The sequence below is a fragment of the Mycteria americana genome, chromosome 3, assembly GCF_035582795.1.
Source record: "Mycteria americana isolate JAX WOST 10 ecotype Jacksonville Zoo and Gardens chromosome 3, USCA_MyAme_1.0, whole genome shotgun sequence".
Taxonomy (NCBI): Eukaryota; Metazoa; Chordata; class Aves; order Ciconiiformes; family Ciconiidae; genus Mycteria; species Mycteria americana.
In genome coordinates, this window is record NC_134367.1 from 115,135,086 (window position 1) to 115,159,077 (window position 23,992).

The following is a 23,992-nucleotide window of genomic DNA, read 5'->3' on the forward strand; positions in this document are numbered from 1 at the left end:
GTCTCTGCTGGCCGTTGGCCCCAACTGACCAACATTCCGAGGCCAACGGAAAGTGGGAGGGGCCCTGGGGGGGCACTGGGCTGGGGGTTCTCTCCAGTATGGCCATGTCTGTCTTGCACTGGGGAGCCCAGAAGAGCAGGACACAGCAGAGGGGAAGGACCACTGCCCTCCACCTGCCGCCCATGCTTTCCCTACTGCAGCCCAGCATGCAGTGAGCCTTCTTTGCCCCAAAAGGACTTTGCCAGCTCCAAGTTGGTCACCTTACGCTCCCGCGTGACCCCCAGCATCAGCACAGCTGCTTGGCCAGCCCCAGGTTGATCGCCTTGGGCTGCAGCGTGACCCCACGCGTCTGCACAGCTGCTTGGCCAATCCCAGGTTGCTCGCCTTTGTCTGCAGCGTGACCCCAGGCCTGTGCACAGCTGCTTGGCAGACCCAAGTTGTTCGCCTTGGGCTGCAGCGTGATCCCAGGCAGGTGCACAGCTGATTGCCCAGCCAGAGGTTGGTCGCCTTGGGCTCGCGCTTGACCCCAGGCCTCTACACAGCTGCTTAGCCAGTCCCAGGTTGCTCGCCTTGGGCTGCAGCATGACCCCAGGCGTCTGCACAGCTGCTTGGCCATCCTCAAGTTGCTCACCTTGGGCTGCAGCGTGACCCCAGGCGTGTGCACAGCTGCTTGACCAGCCCCAGGTTGCTCGCCTTGGGCTGCAGCGTGACCCCAGGCGTCTGCACAGCTCCTTGGGCAGCCCCAGGTTCCTTGCCTGGGGTGCATCGTGACCCCAGGCGTCTTCAAAGCTGCTTGGCCATCCTCAAGTTGTTCACCTTGGTCTGCAGCGTGACCCCAGGCGTCTGCACAGCTGCTTGGCCATCCTCAAGTTGCTCACCTTGGGCTGCAGCGTAACCCCAGGCGTCTGCACATCTGCATGGCAAGCCCCAATTTACTCGCCTTTGTCTGCAGCGTGACCCCAGGCCTGTGCACAGCTGCTTGGCAGACCCAAGTTGTTCGCCTTGGGCTGCAGCGTGATCCCAGGCAGGTGCACAGCTGATTGCCCAGCCAGAGGTTGGTCGCCTTGGGCTCGCGCTTGACCCCAGGCCTCTACACAGCTGCTTAGCCAGTCCCAGGTTGCTCGCCTTGGGCTGCAGCATGACCCCAGGCGTCTGCACAGCTGCTTGGCCATCCTCAAGTTGCTCACCTTGGGCTGCAGCGTGACCCCAGGCGTGTGCACAGCTGCTTGACCAGCCCCAGGTTGCTCGCCTTGGGCTGCAGCGTGACCCCAGGCGTCTGCACAGCTCCTTGGGCAGCCCCAGGTTCCTTGCCTGGGGTGCATCGTGACCCCAGGCGTCTTCAAAGCTGCTTGGCCATCCTCAAGTTGTTCACCTTGGTCTGCAGCGTGACCCCAGGCGTCTGCACAGCTGCTTGGCCATCCTCAAGTTGCTCACCTTGGGCTGCAGCGTAACCCCAGGCGTCTGCACATCTGCATGGCAAGCCCCAATTTACTCGCCTTTGTCTGCAGCGTGACCCCAGGCCTCTCACAGCTGTTTGGCCAGCCCCAGGTTGCTCCCCTTGGGCTTCCGTGTGACCCCAGGCGTCTGCACATCTGCTTGGCAAGCCCCAATTTACTCACCTTGGGCTGAAGCGTGACCCCAGGCCTCTGCACAGCTGCTTGGCCAGCCCCAGGTTGCTCGCCTTGGGCTGCAGCGTGACCGCAGGCGTGTGCACAGCTGCTTTGCCACCCCCAGGTTATTCGCCTTGGGCTGTAGCCTGACCCCAGGCGTCTGCACAGCTGCTTGGACAGCCCCAGTTTGCTCGCCTTGGGCTTCCGTGTGACCCCAGGCGTCTGCACATCTGCTTGGCAAGCCCCAATTTACTCACCTTTGTCTGCAGCGTGACCCCAGGCCTCTGCACAGCTGCTTGGCCAGCCCCAGGTTGCTCGCCTGGGGCTTCCGTGTGACCCCAGGCTTCTGCACATGTGCTTGGCAAGCCCCAATTTACTCGCCTTGAGCTGAAGCATGACCCCAGGCCTCTGCACAGCTGCTTGGCCAGCCCCAGGTTGCTCGCCTTGGGCTGCAGCGTGACCCCAGGCGTCTGCACTGCTGCTTGGACAGCGCAAGTTTGCTCGCCTTGAGCTTCCGTGTGACCCCAGGCGTCTGCACAGCTGCTTGGCCAGCCCCAGGTTGCTCGCCTTGGGCTGCAGCGTGACCCCAGGCGTCTGCACAGCTGCTTGGCCAGCCCCAGGTTGCTCGCCTTGGGCTGCAGCGTGACCCCAGGCGTCTGCACAGCTGCTTGGCCATCCTCAAGTTGCTCTCCTTGGGCTGCAGCGTGACCCCAGGCGTCTGCACTGCTGCTTGGACAGCCCCAATTTGTTCGCCTTGGGCTTCCGTGTGACCCCAGGCGTCTGCACATCTGCTTGGCAAGCCCCAGGTTGCTCGCCTTGGGCTGCAGCGTGACCCCAGGAGTCTGCACAGCTGCTTGTCAGCGCCAGGTTGCTCACCTTGGACTGCAGGTTGACCTCGGCGTCTGCACAGCTGCTTGGCCAGCCCCAGGTTCCTCGCCTTTGGCTGCAGTGTGACCCCACGCATCTGCACAGCTTCTTGGCCAGCCCCAGGTTGCTCGCCTTGGGCTTCAGCGTGACACCAGGTGTCTGCACAGATGCTTGGCCAGCCCCAGGTTGCTCTCCTTGGACTGCAGCGTCACCCCAAGCATCTACACAGCTGCTTCGCCAGCCCCAGGTTGCTTGCCTTGGGCTGCAGAGTAACCCCAGATGTCTGCCCAGCTGCTTGGACAGCCCCAGGTTGCTCGCTTTGGGCTGCAGCGTGACCCGAGGCGTCTACCCAGATGCTTGGGCATCCCCAGGTTCCTTGCCTTGGGCTGCAGCGTGACCCCAGGCGTCTGCACAGCTGCTTTGCCAGACCCAGGTTGCTCGCCTTGGCCTTCAGCGTGACCCCAGGCCTCTGCACAGCTGCTTGGCAAGCCCCAAGCTACTCGCCTTTGTCTGCAGCGTGACCCCAGGCCTCTGCACAGCTGCTTGGCCAGCCCCAGGTTGCTCGCCTTGGTCTGCAGCGTGACCCCAGGCGTCTGCACAGCAGCTTTGCCAGCCCCAGGTTGCTCGCCTTGGGCTTCCGTGTGACCCCAGGCGTCTGCACAGCTGCTTGGCCATGCCCAAGTTGCTCGACTTGGACTGCAGCGTGACCCCAGGCGTCTGCACAGCTGCTTAGCCATGCCCAAGTTGCTCGACTTGGGCTGCAGCGTGACCCCAGGCGTCTGCACAGCTGCTTGGCCAGCCCCAGGGTGCTCGCCTTGGGCTGCAGTGTGACCCCAGGCGTCTGCACAGCTTCTTGGCCAGCCCCAGGTTGCTCGCTTTGGGCTTCAGCGTGACACCAGATGTCTGCACAGCTGCTTGGCCAGCCCCAGGTTGCTCGCCTTGGGCTGCAGCGTAACCCCAGGTGTCTGCCCAGCTGCTTGGACAGCCCCAGGTTGCTCGCTTTGGGCTGCAGCGTGACCCCAGGCGTCTGCACAGCTCCTTGGGCAGCCCCAGGTTCCTCGCCTTGGGTTGCATCGTGACCCCAGGCGTCTGCAAAGCTGCTTGGCCATCCTCAAGTTGCTCACCTTGGGCTGCACCGTGACCCCAGGCGTCTGCACAGCTGCTTGGCCATCCTCAAGTTGCTCACCTTTGGCTGCAGCGTGACCCCAGGCGTCTGCACACCTGATTGTCCATCCCCACGGTGCTCGCCTTGGGCTGCAGCGTGACCCCAGGCGTCTGCACAGCTGCTTGGCCAGCCCCAGGTTGCTCGCATTGGGCTGCAGCGTGACCCCAGGCGTCTGCACAGCTGCTTGGCCAGCCCCAGGTTGCTCCCCTTGTGCTTCAGCGTGACACGAGGTGTCTGCACAGCTGCTTGGCCGTCGCGAGGTTGTACGCCTTGGGCTGCAGTGTGACCACAGGCGTCTGCACAGCTGCTTAGTCAGCCCCAGGTTGCTCGCCTTGGGCTGCTGAGTGACCCCAGGCGTCTGCCCAGCTGCTTGGTTATCCCCAAATGCTCGCCTTGGGCTGCAGCGTGACCCCAGGCGTCTGCACAGCTGCTTGGACAGCCCCAGTTTACTCGCCTTGGGCTTCCGTGTGACCCCAGGCGTCTGCACAGCTGCTTGGCCAGCCCCAGGTTGCTCGCCTTGGGCTGCAGCGTGACACCAGGTGTCTGCACAGCTACGTGGCCATCCCCGGATTACTCACCTTGGGCTGAAGCGTGACCCCAGGCGTCTGCACAGCTGCTTGGCCATCCCCAGAATGCTCGCCTTGGTCTGCAAGGTGAACCCAGGCGTCTGCACAGCTGCTTGGGCATCCCCAGGTCACACGCCTTGGGCTGCAGCGTGACCGGAGGCGTCTGCACAGCTGCTTGTCCGTCCAGAGGTTGTACGCCTTGGGCTGCAGTGTGACCACAGGCGTCTGCACAGCTGCTTGGCCAGCCCCAGGGTGCTCGCCTTGGGCTGCTGAGTGACCCCAGGCGTCTGTCCAGCTGCTTGGCGAGCCCCAGGTTGCTCGCCTTGGCCTGCAGCATGACCCCAGGCGTCTGCACAGCTGCTTGGACAGCCCCAGTTTACTTGCCTTGGGCTTCCGTGTCACCCCAGGCGTCTGCACAGCTGCTTGGCCAGCCCCAGGTTGCTCGCCTTGGGCTGCAGCGTGACACCAGGTGTCTGCACAGCTGCTTGGCCATCCCCAAGTTGCTCGCCTTGGGCTGCAGCGTGACCCCAAGCATGTGCACAGCTGCTTGGACAGCCCAAGTTTGCTCGCCTTTGGCAGCAGCGTGACCCCAGGCGTCTGCACAGCTGCTTGGACAGACCCAGTTTGCTCGCCTTGGGCTTCCGTGTGACCCCAGGCGTCTGCACATCTGCATGGCAAGCCCCAATTTACTCGCCTTTGTCTGCACCGTGACCCCAGGCCTCTGCACAGCTGCTTGGCCAGCCCCAGGTTGCTCGCCTTGGGCTTCCGTGTGACCCCAGGCGTCTGCACATCTGCTTGGCAAGCCCCAATTTACTCGCCTTGGGCTGAAGCGTGACCCCAGGCCTCTGCACAGCTGCTTGGCCAGCCCCAGGTTGCTCGCCTTGGGATGCAGCGTGACCCCAGGCGTCTGCACTGCTGCTTGGCCAGCCCCAGGTTGCTCGCCTTGGGCTGCAGCGTGACCCCAGGCGTCTGCACAGCTGCTTGGCCAGCCTCAGGTTGCTCGCCTTGGGCTGCAGCGTGACCCCAGGCGTCTGCACAGCTGCTTGGCCAGCCCCAGGTTGCTCGCCTTGGGCTGCAGTGTGACCCCAGGCGTCTGCACAGCTGCTTGGCCAGCCCCAGGTTGCTCGCCTTGGGCTGCAGTGTGACCCCAGGCGTCTGCACAGCTGCTTGGCCAGCCCCAGGTTGCTCGCCTTGGGCTGCAGTGTGACCCCAGGCGTCTGCACAGCTGCTTGACCAGCCCCAGGTTGCTCGCCTTGGGCTGCTGAGTGACCCCAGGCGTCTGCCCAGCTGCTTGGTTATCCCCAAATGCTCGCCTGGGGCTGCAGCGTGACCCCAGGCGTCTGCACAGCTGCTTGGCCAGCCCCAGGTTGCTCGCCTTGGGCTGCAGTGTGACCCCAGGCGTCTGCACAGCTGCTTGGCCAGCCCCAGGTTGCTCGCCTTGGGCTGCAGTGTGACCCCAGGCGTCTGCACAGCTGCTTGACCAGCCCCAGGTTGCTCGCCTTGGGCTGCTGAGTGACCCCAGGCGTCTGCCCAGCTGCTTGGTTATCCCCAAATGCTCGCCTGGGGGTGCAGCGTGACCCCAGGCGTCTGCACAGCTGCTTGGCAAGCCCCAGGTTGCTCGCCTTGGTCTGCAGCGTGATACCAGGCATCTGCACTGCTGCTTGGCCAGCCCCAGGTTGATCGCCTTGGGCTGCATCGTGACACCATGCGTCTGCACAGGTGCTTGGCCAGCCCCAGGTTGCTCGCCTTCGGCAGCAGCGTGACCCCAGGCGTGTGCACAGCTGCTTGGCAAGCCCCAGGTTGCTCGCCTTGGTCTGCAGCGTGATACCAGGCATCTGCACTGCTGCTTGGCCAGCCCCAGGTTGATCGCCTTGGGCTGCATCGTGACACCATGCGTCTGCACAGCTGCTTTGCCACCCCCAGGTTGCTCGCCTTTGGTTGCAGCATGACCCCAGGCGTCTGCACAGCAGCTTTGCCAGCCCCAGGTTGCTCGCCTTGGCCTGTAGCATGACCCCAGGTGTCTGCACAGCTGCTTGGACAGCCCCAGTTTACTCGCCTTGGGCTTCCGTGTGACCCCAGGCGTCTGCATAGCTGCTTGGCCATCCCCAGGGTGCTCGCCTTGGTCTGCAAGGTGACCCCAGGCGTCTGCACAGCTGCTAGGCATCCCCAGGTCGCACGCCTTGGGCTGCAGCGTGACCGCAGGCATCTGCACAGCTGCTTGGCCAGCCCCAGGTTTCTCGCCTTGGGCTGCAGTGTGACCCCAGGCGTCTGCACAGCTGCTTGGACAGCCCCAGTTTGCTCGCCTTGGGCTTCCGTGTGACCCCAGGCGTCTGCACATCTGCATGGCAAGCCCCAATTTACTCGCCTTTGTCTGCAGCGTGACCCCAGGCCTCTGCACAGCTGCTTGGCCAGCCCCAGGTTGCTCCCCTTGGGCTTCCGTGTGACCCCAGGCGTCTGCACATCTGCTTGGCAAGCCCCAATTTACTCGCCTTGGGCTGAAGCGTGACCCCAGGCCTCTGCACAGCTGCTTGGCCAGCCCCATGTTGCTCGCCTTGGGCTTCCGTGTGACCCCAGGCGTCTGCACAGCTGCTTGGCCAGCCTCAGGTTGCTCGCCTGGGGCTGTAGCCTGACCCCAGGCGTCTGCACAGCTGCTTGGACAGCCCCAGTTTGCTCGCCTTGGGCTTCCGTGTGACCCCAGGCGTCTGCACATCTGCTTGGCAAGCCCCAATTTACTCGCCTTGGGCTGAAGCATGACCCCAGGCCTCTGCACAGCTACTTGGCCAGCCCCAGGTTGCTCGCCTTGGGCTGCAGCGTGACACCAGGCATCTGCACTGCTGCTTGGCCAGCCCCGGGTTGCTCGCCTTGGGCTGCAGCGTGACCCCAGGCGTCTGCACAGCTGCTTGGCCAGCCCCAGGTTGCTCGCCTTGGGCTGCAGTGTGACCCCAGGTGTCTGCACAGCTACTTGCCCAGTCCCAGGTTACTCACCTTGGGCTGCAGCATGACCCCAGGCGTATGCACAGCTGCTTGGCCATCCCCAGGGTGCTCGCCTTGGTCTGCAGCGTGACCCCAGGCGTCTGCACAGCTGCTTGGCCAGCCCCAGGTTTCTCGCCTTGGGCTGCAGTGTGACCCCAGGCGTCTGCACAGCTGCTTGTCCGTCCAGAGGTTGTACGCCTTGGGCTGCAGTGTGACCAAAGGCGTCTGCACAGCTCCTTGGTCAGCCCCAGGTTGCTCGCCTTGGGCTGCTGAGTGACCCCAGGCGTCTGCCCAGCTGCTTGGCCAGCCCCAGGTTGCTCGCCTTGGCCTGCAGCATGACCCCAGGCGTCTGCACAGCTGCTTGGACAGCCCCAATTTACTTGCCTTGGGCTTCCGTGTCACCCCAGGTGTCTGCACAGCTGCTTGGCCATCCCCAAGTTGCTCGCCTTGGGCTGCATCGTGACCCCAGGCATGTGCACAGCTGCTTGGACAGCCCAAGTTTGCTCGCCTTTGGCAGCAGCGTGACCCCAGTCGTCTGCACAGCTGCTTGGCCAGCCCCAGGTTGCTCGCCTTGGGCTGCAGCGTGACCCCAGGCGTCTGCACATTTGCTTTGCCACCCCCAGGTTGCTCACCTTGGGCTGTAGCGTGACCCCAGGCGTCTGCACAGCTGCTTGGACAGCCCCAGTTTGCTCGCCTTGGGCTTCCGTGTGACCCCAGGCGTCTGCACATCTGCATGGCAAGCCCCAATTTACTCGCCTTTGTCTGCAGCGTGACCCCAGGCCTCTGCACAGCTGCTTGGCCAGCCCCAGGTTGCTCCCCTTGGGCTTCCGTGTGACCCCAGGCGTCTGCACATCTGCTTGGCAAGCCCCAATTTACTCGCCTTGGGCTGAAGCGTGACCCCAGGCCTCTGCACAGCTGCTTGGCCAGCCCCATGTTGCTCGCCTTGGGCTTCCGTGTGACCCCAGGCGTCTGCACAGCTGCTTGGCCAGCCTCAGGTTGCTCGCCTGGGGCTGTAGCCTGACCCCAGGCGTCTGCACAGCTGCTTGGACAGCCCCAGTTTGCTCGCCTTGGGCTTCCGTGTGACCCCAGGCGTCTGCACATCTGCTTGGCAAGCCCCAATTTACTCGCCTTGGGCTGAAGCATGACCCCAGGCCTCTGCACAGCTACTTGGCCAGCCCCAGGTTGCTCGCCTTGGGCTGCAGCGTGACACCAGGCATCTGCACTGCTGCTTGGCCAGCCCCGGGTTGCTCGCCTTGGGCTGCAGCGTGACCCCAGGCGTCTGCACAGCTGCTTGGCCAGCCCCAGGTTGCTCGCCTTGGGCTGCAGTGTGACCCCAGGTGTCTGCACAGCTACTTGCCCAGTCCCAGGTTACTCACCTTGGGCTGCAGCATGACCCCAGGCGTATGCACAGCTGCTTGGCCATCCCCAGGGTGCTCGCCTTGGTCTGCAGCGTGACCCCAGGCGTCTGCACAGCTGCTTGGCCAGCCCCAGGTTTCTCGCCTTGGGCTGCAGTGTGACCCCAGGCGTCTGCACAGCTGCTTGGCCAGCCCCAGGTTGCTCGCCTTGGGCTGCAGTGTGACCCCAGGCGTCTGCACAGCTTCTTGGCCAGCCCCAGGTTGCTTGCCTTGGGCTTCAGCGTGACACCAGGTGTCTGCACAGCTGCTTGGCCAGCCCCAAGTTGCTCGCCTTGGACTGCAGCGTGACCCCAAGCATCTACACAGCTGCTTGGCCAGCCCCAAGTTGCTTGCCTTGGGCTGCAGCGTAACCCCAGGTGTCTGCCCAGCTGCTTGGACAGCCCCAGGTTGCTCGCCTTGGGCTGCAGCGTGACCCCAGGCGTCTGCACAGCTCCTTGGGCAGCCCCAGGTTCCTTGCCTGGGGTGCATCGTGACCCCAGGCGTCTTCAAAGCTGCTTGGCCATCCTCAAGTTGTTCACCTTGGTCTGCAGCGTGATCCCAGGCATCTGCACAGCTGCTTGGCCATCCTCAAGTTGCTCACCTTGGGCTGCAGCGTAACCCCAGGCGTCTGCACATCTGCATGGCAAGCCCCAATTTACTCGCCTTTGTCTGCAGCGTGACCCCAGGCCTCTGCACAGCTGCTTGGCCAGCCCCAGGTTGCTCCCCTTGGGCTTCCGTGTGACCCCAGGCGTCTGCACATCTGCTTGGCAAGCCCCAATTTACTCGCCTTGGGCTGAAGCGTGACCCCAGGCGTCTGCACAGCTGCTTTGCCACCCCCAGGTTGCTCGCCTTGGGCTGTAGCCTGACCCCAGGCGTCTGCACAGCTGCTTTACCAGCCCCAGTTTGCTCGCCTTGGGCTTCCGTGTGACCCCAGGCGTCTGCACATCTGCTTGGCAAGCCCCAATTTATTCACCTTTGTCTGCAGCGTGACCCCAGGCCTCTGCACAGCTGCTTGGCCAGCCCCAGGTTGCTCGCCTTGGGCTGCAGCGTGACCCCAGGCGTCTGCACTGCTGCTTGGACAGCGCAAGTTTGCTCGCCTTGAGCTTCCGTGTGACCCCAGGCGTCTGCACAGCTGCTTGGCCAGCCCCAGGTTGCTCGCCTTGGGCTGCAGCGTGACCCCAGGCGTCTGCACAGCTGCTTGGCCAGCCCCAGGTTGCTCGCCTTGGGCTGCAGCGTGACCCCACGCGTCTGCACAGCTGCTTGGCCATCCTCAAGTTGCTCACCTTGGGCTGCAGCGTAACCCCAGGCGTCTGCACAGCTGCTTGGCCAGACCCAAGTTGCTCGCCTTTGGCAGCAGCGTGACCCCAGGCATCTGCACAGCTGCTTGGCCAGCCCCATGTTGCTCGCCTTGGGCTTCCGTGTGACCCCAGGCGTCTGCACATCTGCTTGGCAAGCCCCAATTTACTCGTCTTGGGCTGAAGCGTGACCCCAGGCCTCTGCACAGCTGCTTGGCCAGCCCCAGGTTTCTCGCCTTGGGCTGCAGCGTGACCCCAGGCGTCTGCACTGCTGCTTGGACAGCCCCAATTTGTTCGCCTTGGGCTTCCGTGTGACCCGAGGCGTCTGCACATCTGCTTGGCAAGCCCCAGGTTGCTCGCCTTGGGCTGCAGCGTGACCCCAGGAGTCTGCACAGCTGCTTGTCAGCGCCAGGTTGCTCACCTTGGACTGCAGGTTGACCTCGGCGTCTGCACAGCTGCTTGGCCAGCCCCAGGTTCCTCGCCTTTGGCTGCAGTGTGACCCCACGCATCTGCACAGCTTCTTGGCCATCCCCAGGTTGCTCGCCTTGGGCTTCAGCGTGACACCAGGTGTCTGCACAGATGCTTGGCCAGCCCCAGGTTGCTCGCCTTGGACTGCAGCGTCACCCCAAGCATCTACACAGCTGCTTCGCCAGCCCCAAGTTGCTTGCCTTGGGCTGCAGAGTAACCCCAGGTGTCTGCCCACCTGCTTGGACAGCCCCAGGTTGCTCGCTTTGGGCTGCAGCGTGACCCCAGGCGTCTGCACAGCTGCTTTGCCAGCCCCAAGTTGCTCGTCTTGGACTGCTGCTTGACCCCAGGCATCTGCACAGCTCCTTGGGCAGCCCCAGGTTCCTCGCCTTGGGTTGCATCGTGACCCCAGGCGTCTGCAAATCTGCTTGGCCATCCTCAAGTTGCTCGCCTTGGGCTGCAGCGTGACCCCAGGCCTCTGCACAGCTGCTTGGCCAGCCCCAGGTTGCTCGCCTTGGGCTGCTGAGTGACCCCAGACGTCTGCCCATCTGCTTGGGCATCCCCAGGGTGCTCGCTTTGGGCTGCAGCGTGACCCCAGGCGTCTGCACAGCTGCTTGGCCAGCCCCAGGTTCTTCGCCTTGGGTTGCATCGTGACCCCAGGCGTCTGCACAGCTGCTTGGCCAGCCCCAGGTTGCTCGCCTTGGGCTGCAGCGTGACCCCAGGCGTCTGCACAGCTGCTTTGCCAGCCCCAGGTTGCTCGCCTTGGTCTGCAGCGTGACCCCAGGCGTCTGCACAGCTGCTTGGCCAGCCCCAGGTTGCTCGCCTTTGGCTGCAGTGTGACCCCAGGCGTCTGCACAGCTGCTTGGCCAGCCCCAAGTTGGTCACCTTGGGCTCCCCCCTAACCCCAGGTGCCTGCACAGCTGCTTGGCCAGCCCCAGGTTGCTCAGCTTGGGCTCCACCATGACCCCAGGTGTGTGCACAGCTGCTTGGCCAGCTGTACAGGCGTCCCCCAGCATATCCTGGTGCAAGGGCTTGTTCCTCCCCAGGTGCAGGGCTTTGCTCTTGCCCTTGGGGAAGTGCCTGAGGTTCCTGTCAGCCCCTTTCTCCAGCCTGTCAAGGTCCCTCTGCTGGGCAGCACCGCCCTCCGGCGCAGGAGCCTCTCCTCCCAGGTGGCTGCCATCTGCAAGCTGTCTGAGGGTACGCTCTGCCCCATCATCCAGGTCACGGAATGGGAACAGGACCCGCAGAGTGCAGCGCAGGGCCTTGCAGACATGCCCTTTGCTAGCAAGGCTGTGACTTGTCACAGAAGGTTCAGAAATGTAGGGGGAAAAGCCACGTTCTTTCTTTTATGCTCTATAGCGTGCTTCCCCTCTTTCTTCCTGCAAGCTGTGAGAAGCCGTTCAAACTGTCTCATGTTGCATTTGAACGTCACATCTCTGCCTAGCGCTGATGGTATGGGTACCATCGGCTCGGCTCGTCCTCTCGCCCAGAGCGTTAGCTCGTAGGTAGCCTAGATTGTGAGCCAGCAGCTAGCAGATTATCTGCAATAATTGTGCTAACCCCAGTGACAGGAGGCTGCATCTAGCTCTTGAGCCACAGGATGAAACGCAAAGGTGTCTCTTGAACTCCGTTGATCAGCTGTTGATCAGCAGATTGGATTCACCGTGTTCAAACAAGAAAAGGTCCATGAGAAAGACATATTCTGTCTGGACTGCTACAATGCCTGCTTTAGGAGCTATGAAGAGAACTCATGCATGGCCCTGGCCCTGCCCCCTGCCTTAAAACCAAAAAAGTACTAGAGAAAAAAGAGTCCACTTCTAGAGCCAGCGGGCTTTTACTAGCCAAGCACAGTTCTCTCTATCATTCCCATGCCATGAGCCACTTTGCCTGACATTCTGCCTCTGCTCGCTACCAACATAAGACTCTTGCTGGAAAAACGACACAAAGAAAAAACTTGCTGGACCGCCATTTACCTGTGCTGTGCTGTGGAAGATGGAGCCTCCCTCTCTGATGCAGAACTTTCCACCTCCAAGCAAAACCATGGGGAAGCTTTCCTCCATCTCACCCGCTCGCTGGTGCCTCTTCCCCAGGGAAAGTCTTCCCTCTGTCAGCCTGTGGGCATAGCTGGGCACAGGCAATGCAAGCCCCAAGCCTCAGCCGCCGTCCCAGGCCCCCACCCTCCTTTAGCCAAGAGCAAGATCTCAACCTCCCTTTCGGCTAGAGGAGAAGGGTTGTGAACAGGCACGGGGGCACATGGCACCGTCTCTTCCAGAACAGCCACAGGGGCTCACAGCTTCCCGTGCCCTGCAGTGGTGGTTTGCAGGCCCAGCTCCTGGGTGCGCTTGCAGCGAGGCTAGCCATAGCTGCCTTTCAGGGAGGTGATTCGGGTGTCCTCCTTTGTCCCCCCACCATCCCCACAGGCCCAGCAGCATGGAAAGTCACAGGGGGCTGTGTCTGAGCAACCTGCTCCACTGGACTTGTGGCAAAAGTTGTGTCTGCATCCCTGCTCTTGTGCTCTCCCTGCAGGGTCCTGGTGCGTCAGAGAAGCTGTTTTCCCTGGGCATGACCACGGTGGCTATGAAGAGAGTTAAAAACCTGTCCTCTGCGGGCAAACTGCAGGGGCTGAGAGACGTTTACAAAAGTCTCTTTTGTCAGATACTTTTGTATCCAGCGAGCAACAGTGCGGGGACGCTGCGCTCAAAGAGTCTCTGTGGCGGAGGAGTCTGAGGAGTGGCGGGGGGGAACCCTCCCGTTGAGTCACGAGGTTCAGACAGGACCCCCTCGCTTTCTAAACTCCTTCTCAGAGAGGAGTCCAGGTGCGGCTAGGTGCAGTCCTAGTCTCAGCCTTGGTCAGCGGTTTATTTTCTAAGGACTGTATATGCAGCCATTCACCAGAGTAAAGGCGACAGCGTTCATTTAAACGCGCTGCACCCCCAGTCTAGTCGTGTTGCGTGAACTATCACGGCCACGCTTAAAGAGTCTGCTCGTGTTCAAGAACTACCACGGCTAGATTACTCAAGAGTGCGGTTTATTAGAGCAACAGATACACAGATTCTTTGGATTACCGGTGATAAATTCACTGTCTGCAAAGCACCGAGAGTGTGACTGACACTGCCCGCTCTGAAGGCGTTAAAGATGATAAAGCGACTCTATAGAGATTTCTGAGTTTCCCGGGGAGGCACTTGGTATAACCAAGTGTTCGACTCTTACCCAAAGGCGTCCCGATGGGGGGGAAGAGAGGCTCAGCCCGTCGACTGATCCCAAACGTCAGAGTGGTACACGATGGGGTCTTCCCTAACACCCTCTTTCTCTTAAACCATTTTATCCTATCTATCACCTTTTGGGTGGAGCTTGAGTGACTCTAGTCATACAGACCTTTGTTTAGGATTGGTGTAAAGTGTTCTCGCTTTGCTTTTACAGGTATAAGCTAGGAAAATGCAGAGCGCAAGCTCAGTGAGGGGTGGTCGCACCTTGGAGGCGGGTAGCTTTTGGGATGGAGGTGTGTTTTGGTATTATAATGATGTTATAATGAGCAAAGTTCACCAAAAGGACAGCATTTTGTCAAAAACGTGGCAGGCTGTTGGGCCAGGGTAGTAAATGTGCAGCTTATCAGTTCCAGGACACCTTTAAGTTCCCACAGAACGGCAGAGCCTGGCCGCGGCATCTCCACACCGCTCCCCCCTCCGAGCAGTACTTCTTAGAGGCAGCACGCCAAGTTCCCCTGGCGTTACCGACATCTAAGGTTGCAGGCCTAGGGAACGTCCATGCAATGGATTCCTTGCATGTCAGCCGCATTCCACCTGGGAAGCTTCTTCAGTGCTCTGCCTTACCTGAAAGTGTGACCAGAAGTTCTAATTTCTAAGTCACCTCAGCAAGTATCCCACAGGGGAGCAGTGCTTGATGCTCTAAGGGGAACTTACCACTTTGGGAAAAGGGATAGAAAAGCACTCTTGTGGGCAGCAAGTCACGCGCACTGGGCTAGGCTGGGACCGGAGAGCCTGGGAGGGTCTCTGGGGTCCCAGCTGCCCTGCAGCGCTGACTCCTGGGGCTGCTGCCTGTTCGTTCCTGCAGTGCTGCCTGCAGCCAGCTGCTGGGGCTGTCCTTGGGAAGGGCACCAGAGCTGAGAAAGGCCCTGGGAGGGGTGGGGGGAGAAGCTCTTCTCCAGAGGTTTGCCAGAAACTCTCCAGAGCGTCCCTTTTCCAGCCCAGGAGATGCTCTGTGTGACAAGGGAAGGTGCCCGTTGCTCCACGGGATGAGGCCCTGCAGGGCTCCCATCAGGGTCCTTTGCACTACCCACCCTCCGGCCGCCACTCCAGGGGCTGGGGCTCTCCTGTCGGTGCCCAGCCCGTGTCTCAGGTACCCAGGGATGTTGAAAACAGGGAAAGACTCATTTCCAGAAGTTGCTTGTATGAAGAGCATGTCCCTTCTCCCTGGGACACAAGGTACGATGCACCTGGAGATTGTGTGTACATAGGCACCAGCCGTGTTTCTCTTTGTGACGGTTTTAATGCTCTTGAAAACAGTGGTGTTGGGTTGTCTTGTGTGGTGTGGTGTGGTGTTGTGCGCTGCGTGCTTCTGAGGAGCTAAGGGACGAAAGGGTAGTAGAATCAATAAAGAAGGGGGGAAAAAAGCAAGCAGGCACGCATGCTTTCTTGTCTCTCTGTCCCCCAGGCCTGGTAGCTCTAGGAAGCTGGGCGGTAAGGATTCCTCTGCACAGCCACAGCTGACCACTGAGCATCCAGCCTGGCTGACACACGGGTGCAATCTCCAGGCGTCCAGCTTAGTGCTGCCATGAGCTTCATGACACCAGAACTGCCAAATTAACACCCCGTTAATGATGCGCTCTGGCACTTGTACAGCAAACGGCAATCGCACAGCTCATGCGGTAACCTGGAGGAAGACTAAGGTCTCCCATTTCTGCTTTGAGACGGAGGCCTTCCAAAAGTTTCCAAAAGCGGACCAGTGGAACTTCTGCTTCTGCTTGCCATGGGAGGAGAGGCTGAGAGAGCTGGCACTCTTCAGCTGGGAGAAGAGAAGCCTGGGGGGGCTGGGGGGGGGTGTTGGGGGGGGTAGGGTGTGGTTTCTCAGCGTGTGTAAAACCCTGCTGAGAAGGAAAGAAGATGAGGGAGCCAGGCTCTTCTCAAGAGCGTGCACTGAGAGGAGCAGAGGAAATGGGCACAAATTAAAACACATGCTATTGCAGCTGCACATGAGAAACCAATCTTTTACTGTTAGGGTGATATATTTTGCTGGCTGCAGTGACCCTGCTTGAGCAGGCGGGCGGGACCAGATGACCTCCAGAGGTCCCGCCCAAACTCAGCCATTCCGTGTGATCCTGTGCTTTGGTCTGACTCCTAAAGCACCTCAACCCGGCCCTGATGCCCGCTGGAAAGGATGCTGGGACAAGGGAGGGTCCCAAACCCCTCCCCGAGGATTCATCACAACACAACGTCTACCTAGCCCAGAACAGCATATGGCAGACACGGTCAGAAGAGAGAAAAGATGCTTTTATTGTGGGCATCAAGTGCGGGAGCCCAGCAGGAGTCACAGCGCTTCAGGCAGTACCAGGAGATCAGCACCTGCAACGACAGAGTCAGAAAGCTCGGCTCAGTCCCTAAAGGCAGGAAGAGGCAGGAGGTTGTTCCCCTTTCTTTGGGGAACACCCTTTACGAGGAATTGCTGATGGCCCCGAGGAGAGAGCTATTGCTGGCAGTGCCTACGGCAGGGCCCTGCCGCCTCCCCGCCACGGGTAATGCCCTCAGAGACGGGTGAGCGTGCAGAGATGCGCAGTGCCCCTGTGCCAGGCAGCAGGGCTCCGTGGGGAGCCCCTGGGGAGCTGCCGTGGAGTTACTGCCAGACCCTGCGCAGCACCCTCCCTCCCCGTCCCCTGCCAGCGAGCTGGAGCAGTGCTCAGCGTTGGGAAGGATGGGCAGCAGAGCCTGGTACGCACCTGGGCTTCTTCACCTTCTGCACCTTCCTGCACCTTTTCGTTGGTCCTTTGCCAAAAACGGTTTCTCTCTTCCTTCTTTTCTTTTCTTGTTGGCATTCCCTCTCCTCTGCCCAGGCCTCTTTTCTCTTTCTTTTTCTTTGGTTTTCAGTTTCCTGGCGGGAGCCTGCAAACCTTTCCAACCCACAGTGTCCTTAGTTAGGAAAAGCCAGGATCAACTGGAATCGGTTCTTGATTTAACCAAAGCTGACTCATCGTTTTACCTTCTTTCCACTGAAAGGCTCTTTAGTTCTTTTGCGCATCCCAGGGATTCTGCCGCGCTCTCGGGGCTGGTTGGAGGCAAAGCAGGAGGTGCCTACAACAGCAATGTCAGAGTTAGCAGGTGGCAAGGGACGCCCTGGAGTAGGAAGCGACTCTTTGGCAAATTGCTACCTTAGCTCTCCAGAGGAGATCCCTTTGGCTGCTTTGCATCAGCCTTTTCTTCCAAGGGCCTCACTTTGGGAAACAATGTGCACACGGGTGTGTGACGCTCAGCTACTTTGGGGGGGGCATTCAGCAGGGGGCCTGCGGTCCCCCTCTGGGAAAGAAAGGGCTTGCCCACGTCATTCTGCCGGGGTTTCTCCTGCCCTCCCGAGACAGAGCTCTGCGGGTATCCCTCTGGTGCAATACCACCTGCTGCGGTGGGAGGCTTTGCTACTCAGATCTGTCTTTCTGTAGGTATTTTGTAGTGAGTTCCTTTGATTAAGCGCATGCCTAATGCGTCTGAGAAACAACCTTGCTAGTTTTACTCACGATGTATCATCCTAGGGCAGAAAATAACCCCACACAAAGCCACAAGAGATCGAATGCCAGGAAGAGGCACAGCATCTTCTCGGGCTCACCGGGAACTACCCTCCGACACGAGACACGTTGTCCCCGTGTTTGGGGACCTGCCATACCTCTGCCGATTCCGATCCCGCTACTGTCTCTTCCCCTGCTGCTGTCTGGGGGACGAGCAGAGAGGGTGGTGCGTCCACGAAGGCTTTTGCCTGGTGCTCCACGTTGGCTTCCCCTGCAGGGCCACGTTGCTCTTCCAAAGGCAGCTCTGGAAAGCAAAAGCACGTGCAGCCAAGTGACTTCTGGGACGTGACGTGGACAACCGCTAAAGGAAAACCCGCCCGAAGCCCTACAGCAGCACTGCGCTCACGCTGTGACAAGGCTCAATCCCTCCTCATACCTCTGGATCTCTGCGTGGCGGCTGGCGACTCCTCCGCTGCTGGGCGGCAAAGGTCCGTTGTCTGCGCCGCAAAGAGTTCCCTGCAGTTGTCAATCATGAACTCCACCAGCGCGTTCACCTGCACACATCAAAGCCTTGCTCTCAAGCCAGCTGCCCGGAAACGTCGCAAGCAGCCTCTCCCACTCCTGAGCCTGGCCTCTGTGCAGAAGGCTGTGGCTGCGGGGCTGCTCTTCCAGGCAGCCAGCCCACCAGCGTTGGCTCAAGACAGGAGGCAGCCAGGGACCTCTGCAGAGGCAGGCTCTGCTGGGGCGGGAAGGCTGCAGCTGGCTGCTCCATAGAGCGTACCTTCTGCGTCACCTCCAGCATGGCCTCCAGCGGGAGCAGGTCCTCGTTGGCTGGGCTCAGGAGGTTTGGCCCAAGGCAGATGGCCAGGTTGCTGGGGCTCATCCTGCTGGCGGAGGCGTTGTGGCCGATGCGCTGCAGGAGGGACAGCAGCCGCTTCAGGAGGAGGAGATTGGCTGCGGGCAACTTCTCGGCCACCCTGAGGGAACAGGGAGACAGGAAGGTGAATAAAGCAGGTGTTGCCCACCGCCGTCCCCCAGGCTTGCCCAAGGCAGGCGGGAGCCAGCGGCTGTGTTGCGCAGCTTTGCAGGGGCTCTCAGCCGGCGGTCAGGGCTCCTGCTCAACAGGCAGGCTGCTGCCCACACTCACGCTTGCAGCTCTGTGATCTTCTCCGCCTTGCTGGTGCTCTGCAGCGCTGCCATCCAGTCCTCGTAGAGGTCTGTCACGAGGAGCTTGGCAGGGATGCTTCGGAGGAAGTCCTGCAATGCCAAGGGCTGCAGGTGAGCCTCCAGCGTTCACTGCGGGCCAGCCAGCAGCTCTTCCAGCTGCAGGTGGGAAGCGCTCACCTTCAAGACGACAGCCAGCAGCAGTGCAGGCTGGCTCGCCAGGTCGACATCTGCGCCGCCATCCAGGTCCTCCCGCAGCTCCCGAAACGCTGTCCCGCTGGCAGCTCTGCGGAATATCCCCTCCGTCCACGGCCCTTCCCTCTCTAGGACAGCCAGCAGCTCCTGCAGGAGAGGCAGGAGGACAGTTGCTTGGCTGAGGAGCTGCCTTGCAACAGCGGTGGCCAGAGCACTGCCCCGCCGGCGGCTCCTTGCCCCCCAAAGGGGCTGGGACCAGAAGCGTGTGCTGGGGGTGAAGAGCCCAATCCCCCGTGCGTGGAGCTCCTGGGGACAGCCACCGCCTCTGCGGAGCAGCCCGAGGGAGGGCTGGCTGGGGCCCCCCTGTGCAGGCCGGCGTACCTGGATGGGCTGGGGCAGCGTGCCGTCCTCCCCGCAGAGGGCTGCCAGGGGCTGGCCAAAGAGCGCCCTGCTGCAGCCGCAGCCCGCCTGCCCGGGTGCCTGGGCAGCGTGCGGGCTCCGCCGCAGAGCAAAGGGCCAGGGCAGCCCCCTCCTCCTCCTCCTGCTGCTCCCTCCTGCTGCAAAGGAAAACAGAGCAAGAGCTCGTCAATGGAGAGCACCAGGCCAGCGCTCCCGGAGCCTGCCCTAGCCGGCCCTGCCCTGCCCGGCCCTGCCCGGCCCTGCCCGGCCCTGCCTGCAGCGCGGTGCTGAGCGGTGCGGCAGGACGGGCAGGGAGCCGGCAGCTGGAACCGCGGCTCCAGCTCAGTGGCTCCGGCTGGCAGGCTCCTGAGAGCCGGCGTGCCACCAGGACAGCCTGGCCCAGCCCTCGCCCTGCCCTCCTCCACGCTGTGGGCAGCAGCAGAGGCTCCGTGTCCCCACAGCACCACGTCCAGCGGCCGCTGCCCAGCGGGTGTCCTTGCTCCTCCGGCTGACGTCCTCCCTTGGGCTGCCACACCTGCCTGGCGACACTCAAGGGACAAGTGAGCACAGCTCCTCCCGCCTCTGGCCGAGGAGCGGGGACCCATCCACCCGGCTCTGGGGACGGAGCTGAGGCAGGCAGCACCTCGAGCGCTCAGCACTGTCGAAGGCTCCCGAGGGCTCAGCTCTCTTCCGCTGCAGCGTGATGGGCACCGACTTCCTCTGGGCCAAGGCCGGCAGCAGCAGCAGCAGCAGCAGCAGCAGCATCCTCAGTTCTGCAGGCGTGCCGCTTGCAGGAGAAAAGGCGGCCCTCCCTGCTTTTGTGACCCCAACTCACCTGGGAAGCGGCCAAGTCCCCCTGCGTGGGCAGATGGGGCCGGTGCAGGCCCTTGCTTGGGAACATCCTGCAAGAACCGGGCTGCGCTTAGAGAGCAGCCCTGCAGCAGAAGGGGCCAGCGGCCAGCTGCCAGCCGGCACCAGCAGCCTGGGCGCGGCAGAGCTGGGACCCTCTGCCCTGCCGGGCTCTCTGCCCCACACAGCAGCTTTCCTCCCAGCGCCGCCAGCCAGGACGTGCTGGCGTTCCTGCTGGCTCCTCAAGCTTCTCCGCTGCCCGAGTGGCACCGTGGCACCCTCCCTCCCTCCCACTTGCCGCACGTCTGCGGCACCCCAGCACAGCACACCCCAGCAGGTGACAGGCAGCCATTCTCACCTCTGCCTGGCCCTCCATCAGCCTCTGCAGGCTCCTGGCGCTGACTGTCCTCCACTGGGCAAGAGAGAAGGAGTGCAAGAAGGTGAGCAGCCATGCCTCTGCTGCTGGGCTGGAGGCCCAGCGCTCGGGGACAGAGCCCAGAGCAGAGAGACACTCACGGCATGGCGGCGGCTCAGCTCCTTCTCCAGGAACTTGATGGACGGGAGGCGGGTGACCCGGGCTCTCGTGGCTCCTTCTGGTGTCCTGTGCAGCGGGAAGGGACAGGGAGGGAGCCGGCTGAGCCCCAAGCTGCCTCTACTCTCCTGCCGGGCAGCTCTGCCCGACAGCTGCCCGCAGCTGCGGGGGCATCTCTCCCCAGCTGGGGAGCTGTGTTCCCCCGTCCGGCTGCGCCTGGAGCATCCCCCCGGCTTACCCCAGCAGTGTGCCCAGCCACAGCTCCTTCAGCGCCCGGGAGCTGCAGAAAGAGAGGAGCGACAGCCTCAGGCCCCGCTGCCGGCCAGCCCGTGGGCAGGGGCGGGCGCCTGCACAGCCCTGCCCCGTGGGGAAGGAAGGACACAGGGGCAGGACGAAGCCCCGTGGGGCAGGACAGAGGCGCTGCCCGAGCCCTGGCTGCCTCTGTCCTGCCAGAGCAGCCGCTTTTGCCCTTGCCTTCTGGGGAGCCAAAGGTGACCAGGGGATGCAGCAGGTGGAAATGCCCCCCCATCCATCCCTGCCGGCGTGCTGCCTGCTCCCTGCCCAGGCTCTGCCCGGAGGGCAGAGGCCATTCGCAGCACGGCCGCCTGGGCGTGCTTGGGAACCTCTCCTGCCCTGCCGTGGGACGTGGCACCACGCCTCACCTGAAAGTGGCAACACAGGCGCCGGTGGGCCAGCTGAGGATGAGGGAGGTGCTGTCCTCAGCGCTGCCTTCCTCCTCTTCTTCCTCCCCCGCCGCCTCCTTCCCGCCGCTCAGCACCCACAGCTGGTCCAGGGCCAGGCGGAGCTGTGGGCGCAGGCTGGTGCCACCTCTGCAGAGAGGAGAGGCAGGCGGTGGGCTGGAGGTGGGCTCCTTGGGGTCCCCCCGGGCAGAGCCCTGTCCCCCAGCTGCCACTGGGAGGGACAGGGGTGCATCCAGCACCAGGGTCCCGGGGCCTGGGGCCGGTGCCAGGCTGTCCCTGCCCTGGGGCCGGGGCCAGGGCCGGGGCTGGGGGAGAGGCAGCTGGGCTCTGAGGCTCTTACTGCAACTTGGCGATGGCCAGTTCCTCTTGGAGGAGGAGAAGGCGCCTCTCGCTCCTCTTGCGGCCCCAGGTCAGCCGCACGTCCGTGCTCAGCACCGGCTCGATCTCGGTGAGAGCCTCCCTGCAGAGCAGAGAGCGGCGGGCGTGAGCAAGGGCCCGGCTGCGGGGCCCGGCTGTGCCCGCGTGTCCCCGAGCCGCGGGGGGAGCCCACCTGGAGCCGCAGCAGCAGCTGGCCTGGCCCATCCCGCCCGGGACAGGAGGACCCTCGCCGTGCAGCAAGGACGCGGCCCGGACGGCGACAGCGAGGATGGCAAGCGGGGTGCTGGTGGTGGTGCCGGGGCAGCGCTGCGGGGCCAGAGCCTGCCTCCTCCCAGCGCTGCTGCGTGCCAGCACAGCTCCGTCCTGCTGTCTCTGGTGGCCGTTGGCCCCAACTGACCAACATTCCGAGCCCAACGGAAAGTGGGAGGGGCCCTGGGGGGGCACTGGGCTGGGGGTTCTCTCCAGTATGGCCAGGTCTGTCTTGCACTGGGGAGCCCAGAAGAGCAGGACACAGCAGAGGGGAAGGACCACTGCCCTCCACCTGCCGCCCATGCTTTCCCTACTGCAGCCCAGCATGCAGTGAGCCTTCTTTGCCCCAAAAGCACTTTGCCAGCTCGTGGGACCCAAAAGCCTTTTGCCAGCACTTTGCCAAGTTGGTCACCTTGGGCTCCCGCGTGACCCCAGGCATCTCCACAGCTGCTTTGCCAGCTCGAAGTTGCTCGCCTTGGGCTGCAGCGTGACCCCAGGCGTCTGCACAGCTGCTTGGCCAGCCCCAGGTTGGTCGCCTTTGGCTGCAGTGTGACCCCAGGAATCTGCACAGCTGTTTGGCCAGCCACAAATTGGTCGCCTTGGGCTCGCGCTTCAACCCAGGCCTCTGCATAGCGGCTTGGCCAGCCCCAGGTTGCTCGCCTGGGGCTGCAGCGTGACCCCAGGCGTCTGCACAGCTGCTTGGACAGCCCAAGTTTGCTCGCCTTGAGCTTCCGTGTGACCCCAGGCGTCTGCACAGCTGCTTGGCCAGCCCCAGGTTGCTCGCCTTGGGCTGCAGCATGACCCCAGGGGTCTGCACAGCTGCTTGGCCGTCCCGAGGTTGCACGCCTTGGACTGCAGTGTGACCACAGGCGTCTGCACAGCTGCTTGGCCAGCCCCAGGTTGCTCGCCTTTGGCTGAAGCGTGACCACAAGCGTCTGCACAGCTGCTTTGCCAACCCCAGGTTGCTCGCTTTGGGCTGCAGCGTGACCCCAGGCTTCTGCCCACATGCTTGGGCATCCCCAGGGTGCTCGCTTTGGGCTGCAGCGTGACCCCAGGCGTCTACCCAGATGCTTGGGCATCCCCAGGTTCCTTGCCTTGGGGTGCAGCGTGACCCCAGGCGTCTGCACAGCTGCTTGGCCAGCCCCAGGTTGCTCGCCTTGGTTTGCACCGTGACCCCAGGCGTCTGCACAGCTGCTTGGCCACCTAGGTTGTTCTCATTGGGCTGCATCGTGACACCATGCGTCTGCACAGGTGCCTGGCCAGCCCCAGGTTGCTCGCCTTTGGCAGCAGCGTGACGCCAGGCGTCTGCACAGCTGCTTGGCCAGCCCCATGTTGCTCGCCTTGGGCTGCAGGGTGACCCCAGGCGTCTGCACAGCTTCTTGGCCAGCCCCAGGTTGCTCGCCTTGGGCTTCAGCGTGACACCAGGTGTCTGCACAGCTGCTTGGCCAGCCCCAGGTTGCTCGCCTTGGACTGCAGCGTGACCCCAGGTGTCTGCCCAGCTGCTTGGACAGCCCCAGGTTGCTCGCCTTGGGCTGCAGCGTGACCCCAGGCGTCTGCAAAGCTGCTTGGCCAGCCCCAGGTTGCTCGCCTTGGCCTGCAGCATGACCCCAGGCGTCTGCACAGCTGCTTGGACAGCCCCGGTTTACTCGCCTTGGGCTTCCGTGTGACCCCAGGCGTCTGCACAGCTGCTTGGCCAGCCCCAGGTTGCTCGCCTTGGGTGCAGCGTGACACCAGGTGTCTGCACAGCTGCTTGGCCATCCCCAGGTTGCTCGCCTTGGGCTGCAGCGTGACCCCAGGCGTCTGCACAGCTGCTTGGCCATCCTCAGTTTGCTCGCCTTGGGCTGCAGCGTGACCCCAAGCGTCTGCACAGCTGGTTGACCAGTCCCAATTTGCTCATCTTGAGTCCCCCCTGAACCCAGGCGTCTGCACAGCTGCTTTGCGAACCCCAAGTTGCTCACTTTGTTCTCCACCGTGACCCTAGGCGTCTGCACAGCTTCTTTGGCAGCACCAAGTTGGTCACCTTGGGCTGCAGCGTGACCCAGGCATCTGCACAGCTGCTTGGCCAGCCCCAGGTTGCTCGCCTTGGGCTGCAGCGTGACTCCAGGCATCTGCACAGCTGCTTGGCCAGTCCCAGGTTGGTCGCCTTTGGCTGCAGTGTGACCCCAGGCATCTGCACAGCTGTTTGGCCAGCCACAAATTAGTCGCCTTGGGCTCGCGCTTGAACCCAGGCCTCTGCAGAGCGGCTTGGCCAGCCCCAGGTTGCTCGCCTTGGGCTGCAGCGTGACCCCAGGCGTCTGCACAGCTGCTTGGACAGCCCAAGTTTGCTCGCCTTGAGATTCCGTGTGACCCCAGGCGTCTGCACAGCTGCTTGGCCAGCCCCAGGTTGATCGCCTTGGGCTGCATCGTGACACCATGCGACTGTACAGGTGCTTGGCCAGCCCCAGGTTGCTCGCTTTGGGCTGC